This window comes from Ciconia boyciana, chromosome 1, assembly GCF_034638445.1.
Source record: "Ciconia boyciana chromosome 1, ASM3463844v1, whole genome shotgun sequence".
Lineage (NCBI taxonomy): Eukaryota > Metazoa > Chordata > Aves > Ciconiiformes > Ciconiidae > Ciconia > Ciconia boyciana.
The window spans coordinates 120,982,405-121,001,708 of NC_132934.1; the positions used below are offsets into that span (position 1 = coordinate 120,982,405).

At 38.2% G+C, this 19,304-nt stretch overlaps 1 protein-coding gene across 1 annotated transcript in view; it reads right to left on the reverse strand.

The window, feature by feature from the left end:
* The window catches only part of DSCAM (DS cell adhesion molecule), a 408,129-nt gene that overhangs the window by 377,936 nt on the left and 10,889 nt on the right, over positions 1–19,304 (reverse strand). The window lies entirely within an intron of this gene.

Sequence of the window (19,304 nt, forward strand, 5' to 3'; positions counted from 1 at the left end):
TGCAATGTTCAGTATACGTAATCCTATTGTTTTTTCTGCCCTCCACTTCCCTCTTGATATTTTCCTATCAGTGCGAAGTCTGGTTGTGCACGAACTAAAATACAGCATATACTGTAAAAAGGGAGGAATGCACACATTTGTGAAAGAGGAAGCAGTAGTAGCAGCTCTAAATCTGGGTGATTCAGTCTCCAACACAAAACAATTACAGAGGTCAAGTGTATCCTTTCCTTTTAAAATAGAAATTATCCATCCTTTGAGGCAAAAGAAAAGAACTATGCCTGTGCATAAAATAGGACCTCTACAATAACTGCTTTAGTTCACAACAGGAAAGTCAGCTAGCATATTGTGTAACAGCTACCACATTTTTCCAAACTTTTGTCATTTCAATTTTTTTTAACTATCATTCTTCAGAAAAAGTCATATTTTTTAAAATGTGTAATCATTGAACACATAATAGAGCAGTCAGTGGTGACAGTCCAATGAAAAGAGGATTCCATTAAAGAGCAACTCGCTTTTCAAAACATCCACAGATAGCAGAATATCTAGCTGCTTTATATCAGCAGCCTTGAATACGCTTTTTCAGTGACCTCTGACACATACTAGGGTACTTACTTTTCTCTGTTTTCAGCCTTAATCAGCTCTGTCAACAGTTATTATATTATAGTGCTTTTTATAATCCTGTCTAGTCACAATATTTTCAGAAATTAGGTGTGAAATCAAGACAACTAAATCTATTAGATTAGGAACACTATAGATAAAAATGTCAGGTTCCTTAACTGACATCAGCAGAGTTTCTCTAAAAGCTTTACCAAATAATGGTAACACAAAACCTACAGTTCAGCAAACATAGTGCCATTTATGACTTCCCATGTGCATGAACAGGCAGTATTACTTGAGGAATAAACTGCCTACCACTAAGTTGAGGTCCACTTTTCTGAATGTGTCTTTCTCTCTTTCCTATTCCACATCTTTTTTTTTTTTTTTTTTTGGTAAGAAAGCAATATTCTTTCCTCAGAGAGCAGAACCCTTTTATTTCAGAACATCATCCAGACAGACAGTCAACTTAGAACAAGGTATGTAAACATTAAATCCAACTCAACCAGGCAATTTTCTTCACCATAGCTTCCTGATCTAGGTGCCTTCCACTTGAAAGAGATGAGACAGATTTCAGAATTTCACTTCACAGAAGTGAGCTTCATCTGTCATCAGGGGAATTTCTGAGGAAGAGTCTTGCACTTGTCTACGGGGAAACATTTTGACCTCAGTTACACAAGTATTCCCCAAAGGCTCCTTATTCTTCACTGAAGGAACATGCTGCTTTTCCTCAGATAGGCAGCTAAACATAAAAAAAGTAGCCACATGCCCCAAAGCAAGCAGCTGTATCATCCATTTAGAATAGGAGGGCCAATGCCAAACAGCTACAGCAGTAAAAATTGCCATTTGTGGACCCATGCAATGCTAGATCTTCAACCTGTAACCAAGATAGCTCTATATATGATGTTTAACAGGTGGAAGAGTAATCAAAAGATCTGATTTACTGTCTGTATTTAGAGGCTAAGGCTCTTCCAAAAGCATGGGCATCTATAGTCTAATAATTTCATCTAAACTGGATGCCACTATTCATGTCACCTACATGTCAAGAAACACATAACACCATTTATAAAAAAAAAAAAGCCATCAACACTGAAAGTTTTCCAACTTGCAAAAAGTTTAAATCATCACTTTCTGTTTCTGCTGTAGCTCTTTCAATTAGTATTGTGAAGTGTTTGTTTTTATAAATGCAAGTCATTTAAGTCCCCTAAATCATGGGTAACTGTGGTCTTTCACAAGTCCTCTCTCTCTAAATCATAGAGAATCAATTCAAAAGGTCAGTGTTGATTAAAAAGAATTCTATATAGGGACGTGTTAGACTGCACGTTACTCTTTTACATCTTCTGAAATAATCTCTTGTTTATTTTGGGTACTGACTATTTAAAAAAAAATAACGAAAGTGTGTAAGGTGGAGCTTCCTGCCAAAAGTCCAATTTCAAATACCTTAAACGGCTTCAAGCTTGGCTCTGTCAGTCTACTGTTTCCTAAAACAGGTTTTAGGCTACAGGCAAATTGAGCTATCAGAAACAAGTGGTTATTCATCTTTAGAGAGTACAGTGCTGACAAAAAATAAAAGTTACCCTTTGCTTCAAAAAGCTCAGGATTTTTCTACAGCATTCACAAAACCTTGACATGTAGATTTAAGTTTGACATTTTTCAAGTCAAATAAGATGATGGCAAAAATTAGTATACCTCCATTTTTTCCTTAATTTGCCCACGTCCTTCCCTCAGTTAAGCTTCTGATTTATAATTCCCTGCTTTGTTTGTATTGAATTTTGCAATATTTAGGTAGCTTGATAAATATTGTAAGAATTTATAGGTGGGAGCAAATGAGTATGAACATAAAATGGGTGATTTCTTACTTTTAATTTCTTAAAGTATTCAAAGTAAAATCCCAAAAGAGCCGAAAAACCAAGACAGCTCTATAGGATGAAACATAAAAGACAAACTTAGTGAGAGGAACATTTTTAACATGTGGCCTAAAGTTTGTACAACAGGGGCCAAGATGATGTCTACATACAGAACTTTAAATCTAGCAAAAGCTTTGAGGCAGATTTGATGTTTTCCCCATGTTCATGTGGTGTCTCAGTTTCTGTAGGTGCAAAATGGAGGTAGCGCTTACTGAATCACTACTTACTGCATAAGAAGAGATGTATATAGGAAAGGTGTAAAGCCTTATGTGAGAGAGAAATATCATTAATTGTTCACTGCAGTACAGCAATATTCCGACTCTCCTAATTCCTAGACGTAATTATCTGTTTTCTCCATAGTTTGCAAAGCGTATCCTCAAAGACAGGAATAAAGGATGAGAATGCTGATTTGCTTTACTGTGACATTTTAATATCCTTTGAGCCACTGAAAGATGCTTGTGATTTATCAAAACAACATTTTCCCATTTCTGCAAATCCAACGTTTTATATATCCAAGGACTTATCTGCACTGGTGTCCAAAGGGGAGGGGACCGACTACTTTTTATCTTTTTTAAGTGTTCTAAGATAACTTTACAGCCACCCTTTTAATTACAGCAGATCAAATGAAAAAGTCTGCTTCTTTTTAGAAAAACTGAGTCATGCCCACTGCTATTATACGGGGGCCCAAGAGTGGAGGCATCTGAGACAGCTCACTCAACGTTAAAGCAGCATCAGAGTTTGTGGCCCCATAGTTATTCTGGACCTTGACAAGTGGCCAAGAAAAACAGGCACAGGAGCTCACATTTTAGCCAATGCAGGCCACTTGGGGGCCATGTTAGTTGTTGCTTGATTGAGCTACAGCTGGTCTGTTGCAGGGCTCTTCAGCCCACTGGGCCTTCTATCATTAGCACTGGCAAACCTCTTCACTGAAATTTAGTCCATTGCTTTGCTCTCCATATTATAGAGACATTTCCCAAAGTTTAGCCAGATGTTCAGAGACGCAGGCTTCAACTGAACCCATCAGCAAGAAATCAATGAAGATGATTTCTTTGAAACAACTTGGTATTTATAGATGCAACTCCATCTAACACCGGGGTAAGAAAAAGTTGTAGGGCAGGATAGCAGGAAACAAGTAGCCAGCTGCAACAGGTGCTGAACCACATCCAACTCTACCCACCTTTTCCACCCCTGCCTTTAGTTGTTAGAGGAGCTCTGGAGGGCCTGTGTCACAGGTAAACACTTCTCCAAGGATGGCGCACCCTTCCCCAGGCTGAAGAATAAATCATAGAATCCTAGAATAGTTTGGGTTGGAAGGGACCTTAAAGATCACCTGGTTCCAACCCCCCTGCCATGGGCAGGGACACCTTCCACTAGACCAGGTTGCTCAAAGTTATGCCAAAATACCATGTTACCATCCATAAATCACCCCCATATTCAAGTTTAACACTCCTCACATAGCCACCATCCTAGATGGCAAATCAGAATGCAAACCCTATATTTTATCATGTGATAGGCCCATAAAGAGAGCAGGCCATAAACTTTTCAAGGGTGAGCTCTTTGCAGTCACTTCAGCTCCCTGCCTGCAAAAGCCAAAATTTGCATGAGTAAACAAACATAAATTGGAAAACAGTTCTGCAGAGGGCCTGAGTCTTATGTACTCCTTGTGACCATACGGGACGATGTGGTTTCTGCTCAGGAGTCCTGGGCTCGACACTTCCAAAGGGCTAAACCTCCAGCTGCCAGGAGGCACCTGAAGACACCTTTTGGAGAACAAGTAGAGACACTCCTATGTCCTTTCTGAAAGGTTTGGGAGCACACGTGCTTGAAGAAGTACACAGTGGAGCAATAGTTGGAACGTGCTTTTATCCCACTGCTGGTTCTTGGTTTACAGTGATCAATAGGTAGAGCTTCACATGAGTAACTAGCACATTTCTTATACTTAATGATGTTAAATACCTTTTCCCCTAAATGCTAGTGATGATTTCTAATGGCTGGCTAACTAGACTCCTATGAATAGCAGTAACAGTGTTACCAACTCTCTCTAAATGATAGAGGTCATAATGACTAGAGGAAGATCAAACCAACATATTTTATCAGTTTGAGCCCTATTGATGAAATACGTTGATTCAACAGAGCAGCAAGTAACAAAGCTTTGAATCAGCTTTTTCAAGTGCTTTGAACACAGCTCATGACTCAATTGCTTGAGTCTATGCTGTTTAAGCAATGCAGTATTTGGAGGGCATATACTAGTTTCAGCATTTTTTAACTGAATTTTATTATTTTAGGAATTTTTAAATACATGCATGCTGGTCACTTTGGGTGAAAAGTTGCCAAAAAATGGGAGAGAACCTCATGTTTAGCTCCTCCTTTTCAATCCCATGCTGGTTGGGGATGGCATCCTAATCCCTTTGCCTAGGAGTTCTAACATAGGTGTGGAAGTCAAAGATTTCCCAAATAATTGAACCCAGAAAGCACAAACTGACACCATCAAGCAACAGCACAGGGCTACCAAAGTTCAGTAAAGGAAATAATTCATAGAAAGCTCTCCTCAGCCCCTATCCAGCATTGTTCCCCACTGTCTGTCTGCCAGCCATAACACACACCCACAGGGGGAAATAATTTGGGTAATGTGTTGATTTTGTCCCAACTTTCCCCTCCAGCCTTCAGTTACTGAATGCAACAGAATATGTGTGCAGTGTCTTCTTCCCACCCCTCCTCCTTTACAAACCCTCTCTTCTCATTTGCAGACATTATGTAATTTCTTAAAATTTCCTGAGCTAGGGGGTGTGAGGTGGGGGTGGCGTTACAACAAATACCTCTGTTTAAATTTAGACTTCTATGCTAGCAAAAAAGTTGAATGACATTGTGGGAGAGGAGAGAAAAAGGAAGCAGGGATTTTTTATTTTTTTTTTTTTAAGTGTGAAAATGTGAAATGTTAAACAGGAAAGTTTTCAATGAAGAGTTTTTAACTGAAAAACAACTCTATTTGAATCCCCTGCTCCTCCGAGCCCCCACTGTTTGTCCTCTCCCTTGATGTTTTGGAAGTGGAGAGAAACATTCTCTTTTCTTTTGGGAATAGATGGACACATTTGGACTGTGTCAGAGGGAGCTGGTTATGCTGAGACCTGGCCTAATCGCTTTCTCCTCAGAGTCTTCCCAATGCTTCTAGGGTGACATTACAGAAAACTAATGAGATGCCTATTGCAGTGTGAGAAGAACAAAGTTGCTTTATTTTTGCTGGCAGTGTATCGGCTTGTATCTCTTCTACACATTTTGCTACTGTTCCGTTCTGAACTTGATTGCTCTATTCCTTGTTCTAAAAAGGTGCTTCCCAAATCTGAATAAATCTAAACCACTTTTTCTTCCCCTGCTCTTCTAGTTTTCCGCTCCATTTTATTCACATGGTATACAGTCATACAGCCAGTCTTTCCTACGCTGCTTTGCAATTCCCATCCCTATTGACTTCAAAGCCAGTAAATCTTCAATGGACTAATAGATTGTTCATCATTAAACTTAAAATTATTTGGAGCCAAGTTTCAACCCAGAATGTATTTTTTATGGGCATCTATGAACTCCAGAAGGCAAGAATTCTCAACAGAAGCATTAAAAGATGCTCCGTAATAACTGTCAAGTTGGCAAAGAGATACTAGGTGCAGTATTAGAGAGGGAAGGGCTTAAGTTACCCCCTAGATTAGAATCTCTATGTGACACCATGCATCAACAAAGTACTTCCAAATCCAGTAACCAAACCGCCCAGACACAGGATCATGTATTTCAATGCTCCTCATTAATACACTGGATTGAATCCAGTACTGACTTGTCCCTGTGATGTGTCTGAGGTTAAAAATGCCTGTGTACTTAGCTTAATAGGTTCCCATTAGGGAAATGCAAAAATAGCATTGATTTTATTTAAGAGCAGCATCTCAGATAAATGGTGCAGTTAAATGGCTGCACACAAAATTTTTCTGAGCTCCGGCAATTTTGTTTCACAGAAAGTATCCTATCTGGATGTTATAGAGGAGTTTGTTAGCACCCATATGTTAAGTAACCCAAAATATTCACTGCCCCTTTTCCCAAAACAGAAATTTATGGAGGAAAGTGAAAAATAAGCAGCATATCAAAAAAACACTGCTAAGATTGATAATGGAACCGAGCAATCAACCAAAAGTCATGCAACTTTTTTATTCTAAGATATTTTTTTTCCCTATAAAAATACATGAGTAGTTTTCAAACAGTTTTCACTTTGAAATGAAAACAGGAAAATACTTCATTTTTAAAATACTGAAAAAGTTCTGGCTTTTTCTGCATTCCTTGCAGACTTTCATTCCTTTGTTTGTTTTGACTGAAACATGACTTTTTCAATAGGAAGACATAATTTTTAGCCAACACTAGTACACATTTTTCCTAACAGAGTAATTGACAGAAAAAATGCCCAGATAACTTGGATACACCTTAAATTCCACAGGTCTCCTGCAAAGGACATCAATCATGAGAGAAAAAAAAAAAAATCTTCTTTGACACAGGAAGAAGGAAGACATTTCCGATTCTAAATGCAATTAATTTTTATTGATTAAAACCACACAAAGTGTTGTTTGTTTGTTTTTGACAAATTTAGGGCATTTACATTTATAGTCCTATGTTCCTGTGGTTTTATTAGAATGATTTATTATTAGGTATCAGAGGTAGTAAGAAAATAAATCTAAATGAAAGCGACACAGCAAAGGCAAATAATTTCATCTTCTTTTAGCTGACTACAATTATAAGCAATGCTTTCCAAACCCACCTCTCCCATTGAGCTTCACCTTCTGCATCCCCACACAGGGAGCTCCAGTCCAAGGCAGTAAGAGCTCCATAAACAGAAATCTGAAGCACTGACTACATCCCGTGCTTGGTTTTTTAATGAGAACATAAAACATTCCCTTCAAATTATCAAGGGTTCCTAAACCTCCTTCACACTTAATTCTACAACTTTTCCTATTTCAGTACTCGGGAAGAAACAGAAAGCATGGATCCAAGTAAAGGACTATGTTTTAGGAGAACCTGCCTGAGTGTTTAGGGCAGCCTCCATAAGAAACAGAGGAAATCTTGATGCTGCTTTGTTTTTCAGTTTCCCCCTATGTAAAATGAGGGTATTAATTCTAATTAACTCAAAGTGGTTTGGAGTTTGTCATAAGGGAAAAGAGATGTCAAAATAGGCAGGAAAAAAAGGTTTCCCTGGTTTTCTACAGGGCTCGAGATACCCAATTTCTTTAGCACTTAAATTAAAAAAAAGTCAGCTCTAGAAAGTGTTATGAATAACCATTGATAAGGATGCAAAGAATTACTATCAATAAATAGAACTCATGCAAGAAAGGAGGAGACTCATGAAAGAGAAGAAAAGCAAAATCTAGTGAACAACTTTTTCTTAAATCCCTTTTGAAAATGCACACAGCATCTCACAAAATCTTGTTGGGCTGCTGGCATTTAGAGGGGTTCTCTTTTTCTCACTCTTTCTGTAAAAGTGCTCAACGGATGCTGTGACACAGCACGCGTTATCCTATCACTTCTTATTTATGGGTGCTCTTTTGCTTCCCAGCCCTGAAATTGCTTTTCAGCAAGTCACAAATGTCCACTGTGAACAGAAGATCAGTTTTGTTTATCTTGTTCTAACTGCATTTTTCCAAGAAAATCCATGTCTTATTTGTTTTCAGCAAAAAAGATTAAGATGTGCAGTACATTTTAAAATTCAAAAAACATGTAAGAAGAACAAGAAGGATTACGTAGATGATTAATCCCCTTATTTCTCTGGATTCTTCCATAAGACTTCCCCACTTAAATATAATACAATGCTAGCATTTGTTTTTTCTTGGTTTTTTCCACTATTTTCTTTTTCCTAACCTCTCCCCTCACATCAGCAGCTGCTTCCATATTTTAGTATAATTCAGAATGAATTGCAAAAGATTTCAGATAAATACATTATAATATCAAAATATGTTAAATTATGTTATGCATACATATAAAAATTTTTATGCTTGTTGACACTCTTACACTCTCACGAAATTCCAAATCAACAATTTATTTTACAGAAATGTTTTGCTTTCAGAACACACTGACTGTAATGAGTATTTCTTTGTATAGAATATATCTATATAGTGGTTTTTTTTTTAATCTGCATACTATTTTGTACATTTAAGGGATCAGTTTTACTTACAATATAGTTACATATTTCCATATATTGATTTTTAACATTTCATTTGGTGACATTTTTTCTTTTTCATCTTAGAAATACTTTTTAGTTTTTAAACAAATGCCTTTCTTGTCAGTGTATTGTGAAAAACAGTTATAAATCAGAAAAGAAAATGCAGTACGTGGAAGGATTCTCAGTCCTCAGTACAGACAAAACACTCTTACAGGTAGAAAACAAATGTAAGTCTAAAAAACAGGGAGAAATATTTTTTTCCATCATTATCACTCAGGTATTGCCTGGAGGATCAGTTGCAAGAAAAATATCAGGAGAAAGAGAGATGTTACTATTATATGAGTTATGCCTCTTTAAAGAATAAAACGTGGGTTTACCAAACAATGGTATTTACCTAGATACAGTTGGGCAGGACGTTTTACAAAGGGAGGGCAGTACAAAAAAGATTCTCTGCCCCTAGAAAATTATAGTCTATTTGTGTCTTTGTTAGTTCAAAAATTAAAAAAATCAGCTCCACAGCTGAACCCAAATGTATTTTCTAAGCGTGTCAGGAATTTGGTTCTCTGTTTTAATGGAGAAGGGGGAAAAACATTTAGAAAAAAAATTCCCTAGGCATGCAATTGAAAAACAAGAGTGCTGTATGTCAGCTTTGTTTTCCCTGCTGGAATACATAATCCCTGAACAGAGCTTGCCCTGACCTTCCACAAGTAGCAGGGTAATTGTTCTCAGGGATTTTGTTAATATCACTATCTATTTGCAAAGAAAGCCATGGATAAAAGAGGAAAACGAATTTGAATTTGCAATGAAAGTGAGCATCCAGTACTGGGCTGTTCCCCAACTGGAAGAGAGCCAGACTCGATTCCCAGGCAGAGAGCCAAGGAGACAGCCTTGCTGTGGTGCACAACCAAGTTCTGCAGCTGGAGAGTTAAGCTGGGCACAGAGAAGGGACCTCTGCATTGTCTTCAGAGCAGATGAAGATTTAAAGATGCTGGGGCATTAATTTTACCATCCTCCCTCACTACCCAGAAGTGGGGCAGCAGTAAAACACTCAAGTTTTGCACGAGGAAGCTATACAGAACAATGCCTCCAGGGCACCACAATGAAGAATAAATCCTTCTGAGGAGGAGAAAAGGAAACCAAAGCATAGAGTTGAAACCACAAAGGTATACACAGCATGCATCTCTTAATTCATAATTCCTCACAGTCCTCTCAGGCGTGTCCCTAGTGTCAAATTACTCCCTCTTGAGATGCTCTTTTAGTTCTCCATGGTTGCATCCGATTGCTGTCCAGCTTCGGAGAGCAGGGTGTGAAATGCTCCCTTTTGGTAGTAATGTGTACTGACCACAGCTGCCTGTGAGGCAGAGATGGGAACCAGCCCCGGGGAGGGGGATCTGGCCCAAGCTGGGTGGGTTTAGCCCTCACCTGGACAGGGCTCATCCCCCAGTCGCGCTGCTGCAGAAGGGCTCAACAAGGACAGCTGCTCACCTGAGACGTCAGCAGCGCAGGCATGAATTTTTAACTCCTCTGTTCACCGAAGCAGCAGTTGCTTTCAGTCCAATTCACTGCACAAGATGTGCAATCTTAGTTTTATGCAGAGGTGAAATTCCTGTATTAATTCATATTGAGTGCGCACAACAGTCAGTGAGAAAAGTGGCCATGCGGAGAGAGAAAAGAGGGATTTCTGTGATCCATATTGAATTAGTTACTTTAAAATGAATGGTGAGTATTCCATGAAGGTATCCGAATAAACGCAGAGCCGTTCAGATGGGGGTAGGGGAAAGAAAACTTGTGGGCATAGAAAAGAAAAGGACAAAATGAGGTAGGAAAGAATAAGTTGCCATAGATATATACCTACATCCTTCATTCTATGCACCCATAATTCTCTCTGGCAGCTGCATGATTAATTCAAAGATTTATTGATTTTTTTTTTCTTGCTCAATCCTGCTGACCTGCTTTTGTTGACAGGTCTGTGTGGATCACACTCCTCTGCCAGTTGAAAGCATGGCATCGTGTCAGTCTCCATGGCCTGCAGTAAACACTTCAACACATTCAACATGAACAGTGTTCGAGTGCATGGTAAAAACATGCAGAGCTCATTTAAAACCGAACAAACATGAACTAACAAACTGGTAGGCTATTTTTGCCATGAAAAATATCTGTAATTGCAATTGTAATGCAATTTTGATGGTGGGAAAGAACATCTAAACAGTTCAATCTTTCTTCTCCTGTACTTTCACTTTTATCAGAAATTCAGTAGCTTTAAGTTTTCTAGCAAAACCAAAGGCATTTTTGGTACTGTTTACAACAAAAAAAAATGTTTAGCTTTTGCATCCACCACCTTTCTGCAGCAGGACAGAGCATCTGCCCTTGTGCCACCCCAGTGCAGTTACACAGCTTGAGCTCACCTACCAGATCACAGGCTTTAAAAATTCACTTGATTCTGACTAAAAGATCACCTAGCTTTCATTGTAACCTTCCTCCAAAGAGAACACATACATGCTATTAAAATGTGCCTTTACAGTTTAGCAACTCAGATGAAGCAAGAGAGATATGACACTGATGTCACAGCAAATGAAATGAAGCTGTACCAGATAGGCACTTCCAATTCTTTCTGAGTCTTTCTTCTAATGAGCCTTTGAATTAAAACTGGACTCTCGATAGAGAAGACAAACCAAATGAGCATCTGTATGGCCATCTACAGCCTTAAAGATTTGCAGGTTTATCTACTTAATAGCACTGTACTACACAATGATGTTTTAGTCGGAATTGGTTACCTGGTACAACACACAACACTGGAAAATACTGTTTCTGTTTCCTTCAGATGTCACCTGTAGGTATCTCCTTGATGTATTACAAATAACCAAAAAAATCATGGCTGGTGGCAGTTTTGACATTCTACCCCTCTCAGAGCGCAGCTAAACCACATACACAGGCAAAAGCTGTACGGTATAAAGCATTCCGGGTAGTAAGGCATGCACTCATTAAAATGAGTCTCATGCATCAATTTTGTCCCCTCATATCAAAACTGTCAGAGCTCACTGGCTGTTTGCTCAGGTTAGACAGAGTTTTGATGGGAAACCTCAAGCATACAGTGCTTAATGTGGTCATCTACCTATCCACTGCCATTCAGGAAGGTGACAAGATTACAAGCCACCAGCCGAGCAGATTTGTAAGGAAGAAAATGATGCTACGATCGCTATTTCAAAAAGTAAAAATGAAAATAAATAATAAAATTAGACCTCACCAAACTATGTTCCTGCTCTTAGTCCTTTGATACCAAATCTGATAGCACTGAGCCTTGCTGTCTACAAATCAGACCCCCAAAAATCCTGCATATCAAACCAAAGCGATAAAAATATTGCTTCAAATATTCAAGAAAAATTATATGAACCAAAAACTGTCTGAAGAATTGTAAACAAAGAGCAAAGACAAAATGGAAAAATGTTGAGTGAACACCTGTGAAGGTTAACAGTCAGTCTGCTCTTATTTCACCTTTAATAAAGATCTGCAGGCCATATTTATTTGAAGGTTTTACAAACCCCAGAGAGAATTAATATTAGAGAAACTGAGGGGGCTAGAAAAAGCTGGCCAGATGATAAAATGGGATTCACCCCAGGAAAATGAAAGAAATTTCAAGTACATCTGGAGAGAAAAATAATGTGACACATATTTCCTGTGAGAGACTATCTGCCACTGAATTCAACCATGCTGAAAGAAACCTCTTCATGACTGGCAACATCAATAACAAGGTGGTAAAACAGAACAGTTAGGGCATCACATTGGATAATGTTATGTATGGTCCAACAGACCCTCAGGCCCTTAGAGAGATGTGATAGGTGCCTATATATAGGTGTGTGTATATATATATGTATATGTATGTATCTGTATACACACACTCATGGATACACAGAGGGAAAGAGAAAGGCATATATTAAAAAAAATCCAAATATTTGAAGCCTTAACACAGAAAGCAGAGTTAAAACCTCCCTCTCTCTCTCTCTAATTCACAAGAGCTCAAGAAGCAATTCTGAAGGGGGCCTGAATCCAATCAAGTTTTCATGTGCTTTAATTGTGTCAGTAAAGAGGAAAATAAAAAAAATTAAAGGGTTGAGAAAAAAATAGAGAAAGAGGACGGGGGGTTGTTGGGGGTTTTTTTATTGTTGTTTGGTTTTAAAGTGAGTAGAGGGAAAGGATTCCTCCAATTCATGGAAATGAAGGGCTATCCAAAACAAAGCAGCAACAGAGGGGGGAAAAAAAATTACGATACACTTGTCTCCTAGACACACTTAATTACTGAAATGCCAAAAACACTGCTAGTATTTGTGAACCCTATTAGTATTAAAATTGCTGGACGTAGTGAGACAGAGCAAATTTTGGCTTTCCGTACTTTAAGCACCAAGTCACCCCACTCAAATACATTTTTCTCCTCCATCTCTCACAAACAGCCACCAATGTTCCACGCCCTCAGAGCAGCCAAAACATCCAGTATAGCTGAGGAAAATCCACAAGTTCCCTCTACAGAAAAACAACACCCTCCCTGATATTAACACCTCCATTTCACATTAATGCTTCCCTGTGCTGATTAAATGATCAGAAACCACTCCTTTGCCTACAATCGTATCACTCACTTTCCTCTGTGCTATCAAAATGTGATTCTTTGACATGTGGATCAGATCCTTTCCATCTTCATCCCTTCAAGTCACTCTAAACGCTTGCCTCCCACAAAGCTGTTGAAATCCTTGCACTGAATCCTACCAATCCCACAGCCACAATTTTAGAATGATTCACCTGATCAAAATACTCCGATGTAATGGAACAGGAAGCAAACACTGAGCCCAGGCTGCAGCGTAGCCAGAGGAAAGGTCCTCCAATGAACAGTTTTAAGTACGTTGCTTTGCTCAGTTACAATTTTAGTTTATAATGAGTCAAAGGAGAGCGTGAAAAATGTTTGCACAAGCAGGAAGCGCTAAGTTTTTATCATCTCCACTTTCTAGGACTATAAGACACTCTCCTCTTAAAAGAACAGTGCTCTCAGGAAAAATGCAGATAACTAGACATTTCTTGAATAATGTAGTAAATGACTTTTTCCTAGGTCCCTTAGGAAAATAACCTTGTTGAAACAGAAAGTGAGGAAGCAATATATTGTTTTTAGAGATGGGCAAGTGCACTTTACATGTCTTCAAGAAGCTTAGAAAACACATTACTGTAACAGCAAACCTACAGTCTGGCCTGAGCATTTCTGAATGCTACTCACATTAGCTTTCCAGGGAGTCAAGGAAGCTCAGGAGATGTAGGAGTTTGACTGCTTTACTTTCTGTGTGCTATTACAACTTTGAATAGCAGAATTAAATCTCACTGACTTTCCTGGTAGAAGGTAGTTTACATTCAGAATTTTTTTATTTTGTATACGTTGCTAATATTTAAGCATTAAAAAGTGTACTCTTCTTCCCACTCCACTTGGAACCAGAGAAAATCTTGCATCTAGAGCATTCAGTGGCATAGGTTAAGTGTCTGCTGAATGCTTGCTGGTTGGCAACCATGATGAAGCCCTGACATCAAACCAAAACAAGGAAGATCATAGCTCATCTCTACTAGACACAACCGCAATCAAATGGCTGGACTTAATCCTGTGATCATCAGCAATAATCTAATTTTGAACACTGGACTCTACACGCAGGACCACTCACCATAAAAAGAGAGATTTTTTTTTCCCCCCACTATGTACAAAGCTCATGGCTGAAAAAACAGTGATCGCTCTGTGCAAACTGAACCACTGCTGTAATCTCCAAACACCAGCACAAACGAAAACTGCAGTGCTGTATTTTAGATGCCACCACGTGATAACTACTGGCAAACATTGACTGCTTACTGTCAACTGCAGCAATTCAGAAAAGCCCTTTGTGCAGAAAAAGATCCAAGAGCCTCTGAGCCTTTTAAAGGCAAGACTTGAGGAACTGTGTGTAAATAAATAATGCAATTCATTATATCAAGTGTAGGTCATTGTACATCAGTGACACTTCTCAAGCTGTGGTCCAGTGTGTCTAATTTCTGGCCAACAAAAAGTACACAGGCTGGAAGGCTCGTCGGCTGCCATCTGCACGTCAATCACAGCCCTTCAGGGAACCACGTTCCATTCATGCTTACACACCTTTCCCTCAAAGCTGCTATTCTTTCAGTGCAGATTTAAATATGCGATTGTGCTCAGTCGTTATTATCTGTCTCTCTCCTTTTCCACCTTTTTTAAGCAGTCACACTCTATGTATAAATCAGACATTCTTGCATGGTATGTCATTAGACAGGAAAATGGGAATTCAGAAAGGTCAGGGCATGAACCTATTCATGATCCTGCTCTTGGCACTAAGCTATTCAGATACATGGAAAAACTCGAAATCCCTCATAGTTATCAGTATCAGGATAGGAAGCATTCATAACAGAAATACAGTATGTAGTGACAGACCAAATTAAATTCTTCAGCCTTTCTCTTTGTTTCCATCTACTCTTCATTCTCCTCTTTGCTGATCCCTTACACTGACCTTCATTTTTCATAATCCCTTTCTGCCCTCCTTCCCCTATAACCACACCTATCCTTTGCTCTCTCCGGGGCTAATTAACACACGAACAGACTCGGCTCTTTGCTTTCACCTAGGCAGAGCAGAATCAGCAGTTATTTTGTCTTTACCTTCCCTTCCAGCCTAGCTTCACTGTTTTGCGTGTGAAGAAGAAATACTACAAGGCAAGCACTAGTCTCCCATCTGCCTTGCAGTTGCTCAACAGGAGCAGAAGCACAGTCTGTACTGTGGCACTTTCTATACTATTGTTCCTTGGTTTTATGGCTGTTGTTACAAAAACATACTTTGCTGCACTCTTTGGTCCTGCAGGGCCTAGGCTGTTTTCAGTGGTTACAAGGTCAACACAAAGCTGATTCCAAAAGTCTCTTTCTTTGGGAATGGTTTGTGAAGGAAAACAGTAAGGAAGAAAGGAAACTTGACCTTTGAGCAAGCTGCATGCAGCTATCAGTCATGCAACGTTCTAGGATTATTTAAGCTTTTACGTTTAGTGTCATCTAATGAAAATGCATAAGAGCTTGTTACTGATACAAGAGAAAACTGCGCATTATTACGCTACTTATTATAATTCAAATGAATTTCAGTTTCAAGTCAACTGACAGTATACAATTCTTCAGAAAAGAAGGATCTTCAGAAAAGAGAACCTGAAGTTCCAGCTGTAGAGCTTGATACAGCAGTAACCTGCACTTTGTGAGCCCCTTAAGAGTTCTCAGAGTTACTGTTGGTCCTTCTATTTTGCCAACATCTTGGAGATTGTTAGGCAAGACACACACTGCTGGAAAGTTTGATTGCTTTTACTAGAAGACACAGATGGACAAATAAGATACACTTTATGCATTTGTAGCAGACTGCAACTGCAGAGGTCTGCTGCTGTCTGTGTTTATCATGAGGGTTTGTAACACAGCTGTATCTAGTGGAGATGGCTGAATACTTCATCTAACAATTATCATTCGAAATGAATCTTTCCAGTATGAAAAGAGTTCTGTGTATTTGTTGTTGGAAGTTGGGGTTTTCTACTTTTCCACAGAATGGATTCATCCAAATAATTGTTTTTGCCTTGCTTTAAAAATCTTTTTCCCACTACCTTTGTCCCTAGAGGACACTGAAAAAGCTTTTTGGCCTCAGATTTGCTGTCACTTTGAAAGACAAAGTGTAGGAGCAAAACCCCAATTATTTAGCTGTTCCCCTGACAGACAGACAAGCACATGCACCCCATTTCAGTCCACAGCTGTCCTTGCAAGTGGAAACTTCGTAGAATTCAGTATTTCAGGCTCCAAACATGGCCACCTTCCCCTTTATTGAACAGGGAGTCTGACCTATCTGGACACTCCTTGGAAACACTCTAACAATATGTCTTAATATGTTTCAACTCCCAATTACTTTACAATAACCTGGAGGCATGACATAAAATTGCAGCCAGGAAACAGAAGATGCTTTTGCCCAGCCATATTTATTACACACTTTGATTACTATGGACATCATTGTGCTCTCTGAGAACTAAGCATACAGACAAAAGAAGATATGTCCATGATAGTACACTGTTGCAAGAGCAAGAGAATCTCACCATCTTAATCAAGGAATATGCCTCTTAAACACTCTTTCTAAAAAGCTAGATTTTTTTTTAACATTATAAAAGTAAAAACACTTTGCTTTTTTCTTTAAAATGTTGAATTTACATAAAAAGATAACTGATATCTAGAACAGTAAGTAACAGCTGAAATAAAGGATTCTGGTTCATCTACAGATCTCTCTATCCTAGTAGAGAGAATGGGACTACAGATAGACAGGTATATGAAATATTTCCTCTAAATTGTACTTGGAAGTATTGCATTGGGGTTTAAGCCTTTCAGGGAAAAAAAAAAAAAAAAAAAAGCTTCTCTGTTGGACCACTTGCACATGGAGCTTCCCCACTGAAAAGCTGCCCTGCTTCCTGTCATAGGGGGTCTCCCATTCCCTCCTGTAAGGTGTAAGCTTCCGGGGCTACTTGCGTCTTCTATTTGAAATGGCTATATCATCTCAGTAAAAATTTCTTCTCATCTTTTTCCTCTCCTCTCTCCCCCTTCCTTTTTCTCTTTTCTTTTTCAAGTAAACACTATCTAGTTTTCCCACAAAAGCCTTGTCCACCTCAAATCATAATCATCATCACTCTGTGAGTGTATATCTTTTTATATTCTTGCTCTTTCACAGTAGAGGTTTCCCCTCAAGGTGGCTCTCATTTTTGCTGACGTTAATGAGTAACCAGTAAACTAGTTACATTAAGAAACAAGAACAAAACAAATCAGAACTTGATGTTTTCCAATATTAAATGGTGAGATAAAAAGTATACCAATGAATCTGGTCTAGCACACAGAAAAAAAACCATACTACCAGTGGCTGTATAAGCAAGCATATACATTTACTCAGAATATTGATCATTAGTGGAAAAGAGCTCAATAGTCATGTTATGTCTTGCATCCTATTCATCAGCACTGGCATTCTAAGAAGACAGGCTTGATCAATATCTACCATTTGAGTTCATGGGCAGATTATTGCAAAATTGATTATGGGCAAAACTCAAGGCAATTGTTTTATGAAACACTTGTGGGTTCTGGTTTTTAAATGCTCTCACTATTAAGCTGCAGTTAAAGAGTATAAATGGTGAACAAACAAATCTTGCAATCATTGTGGTTAAACTAGAGCAATGTTTTCCTGCCTCACTTTTGCCCTTGCATGACAAATAGCATCGACCTGTAATCTAACCTGTGATTTCATCTCTGAAACTAAATCTTTTCTGTGATGTGATGCAATATGATAAACTGAGATTTTTAATAGCATCAGTTTTAATGAATTATGTTTTATTTCCATTTAGATTTCTAACTGTTTAATTAAGGGATTGTGAGATAATTAGAAACTGGGTTTTAAGCATTGAAATTTGTAATAGATTTTTACTGATTGTAGCCTAGTCAACCACTGTCAGAAGTTGCATTAAGGAAAAAAAAAAGATTAAATTTAGCTCCATATAGTTAAATGTTATTACACACTTTTATCCCCCAAAAGTCTGAGGTTAAAAATCAATACAGACTAACCAGAATGAAATTATCTTAAAATAACAGCCATGATGGTCTGCAGAAATGCCACACTTCCTTCCCTAAAGACAGGGTTAAAGACCTGTGTGCCCTACTCCTGATTCCAGGGTGAAGCGCAGAACTGAGCCACTCAAAGATACCACATAGGTACTAGGTACTAATGCTCAAGTGAAAAAAATCAGATTGAGAGGATGCAATCCATGTTGACAGAGAAAATATGCATGTTTTCTTATAATACAGAATGAATAAACTTTAAAAAAATATTAAGGTAGTTAATCATGCAGGTATACATGTTCTTTTCCTCCAGCCAATACTCACACATATGGATGTATGTGCATCATGTAGTAGCCTATTTTAAGACGAAGCAAAGTAAACACATCCATCCACTGTTGCATTAGATCATCTTAATCATAGTTTAGATAATCTTAAGCATAGTTCTGTATCATTATATACAGAATAATGGAAAGCTTATTTGCATATTTAAATACAACTCTGACCTGACTATATTGGCTGAAGTGTTGGTGAGTCCTACAATTCAGATATTACAGACCTTTTCGTGGAAACACACTCAGTTTCAGTTGCTCAATGACAAAAATAATATGTCATATCAAAGTCCATAACAAGGAAGTGGATTTACCAAGCTTAAACAGTGCACTAGTAGTACAGGACAACTGATTATCAGTTACATGGTACTTAAATATCTACCAAATCCTTAGAAAGCTATCTGAAATATATTTAAAAAAAAAAAAATAGAACAAGCTTATGTAAGGAATCAATAAAACACAAAGAAACAAAATCTATAATATGTGTCATATAGAAACATAGCTATTTCCATCAATGCTATGTTTGTCAGAAAGGAAAGATTATTAATATACGGAGAAGTACAAAAACATTTCCACACATTCTAGGATCATAAACACAAACACTTTCTTAAATATATTCTGCAGTAACATTTAACTCAAACTAATTTTTTCCATTCTGCATTATCCTGGAA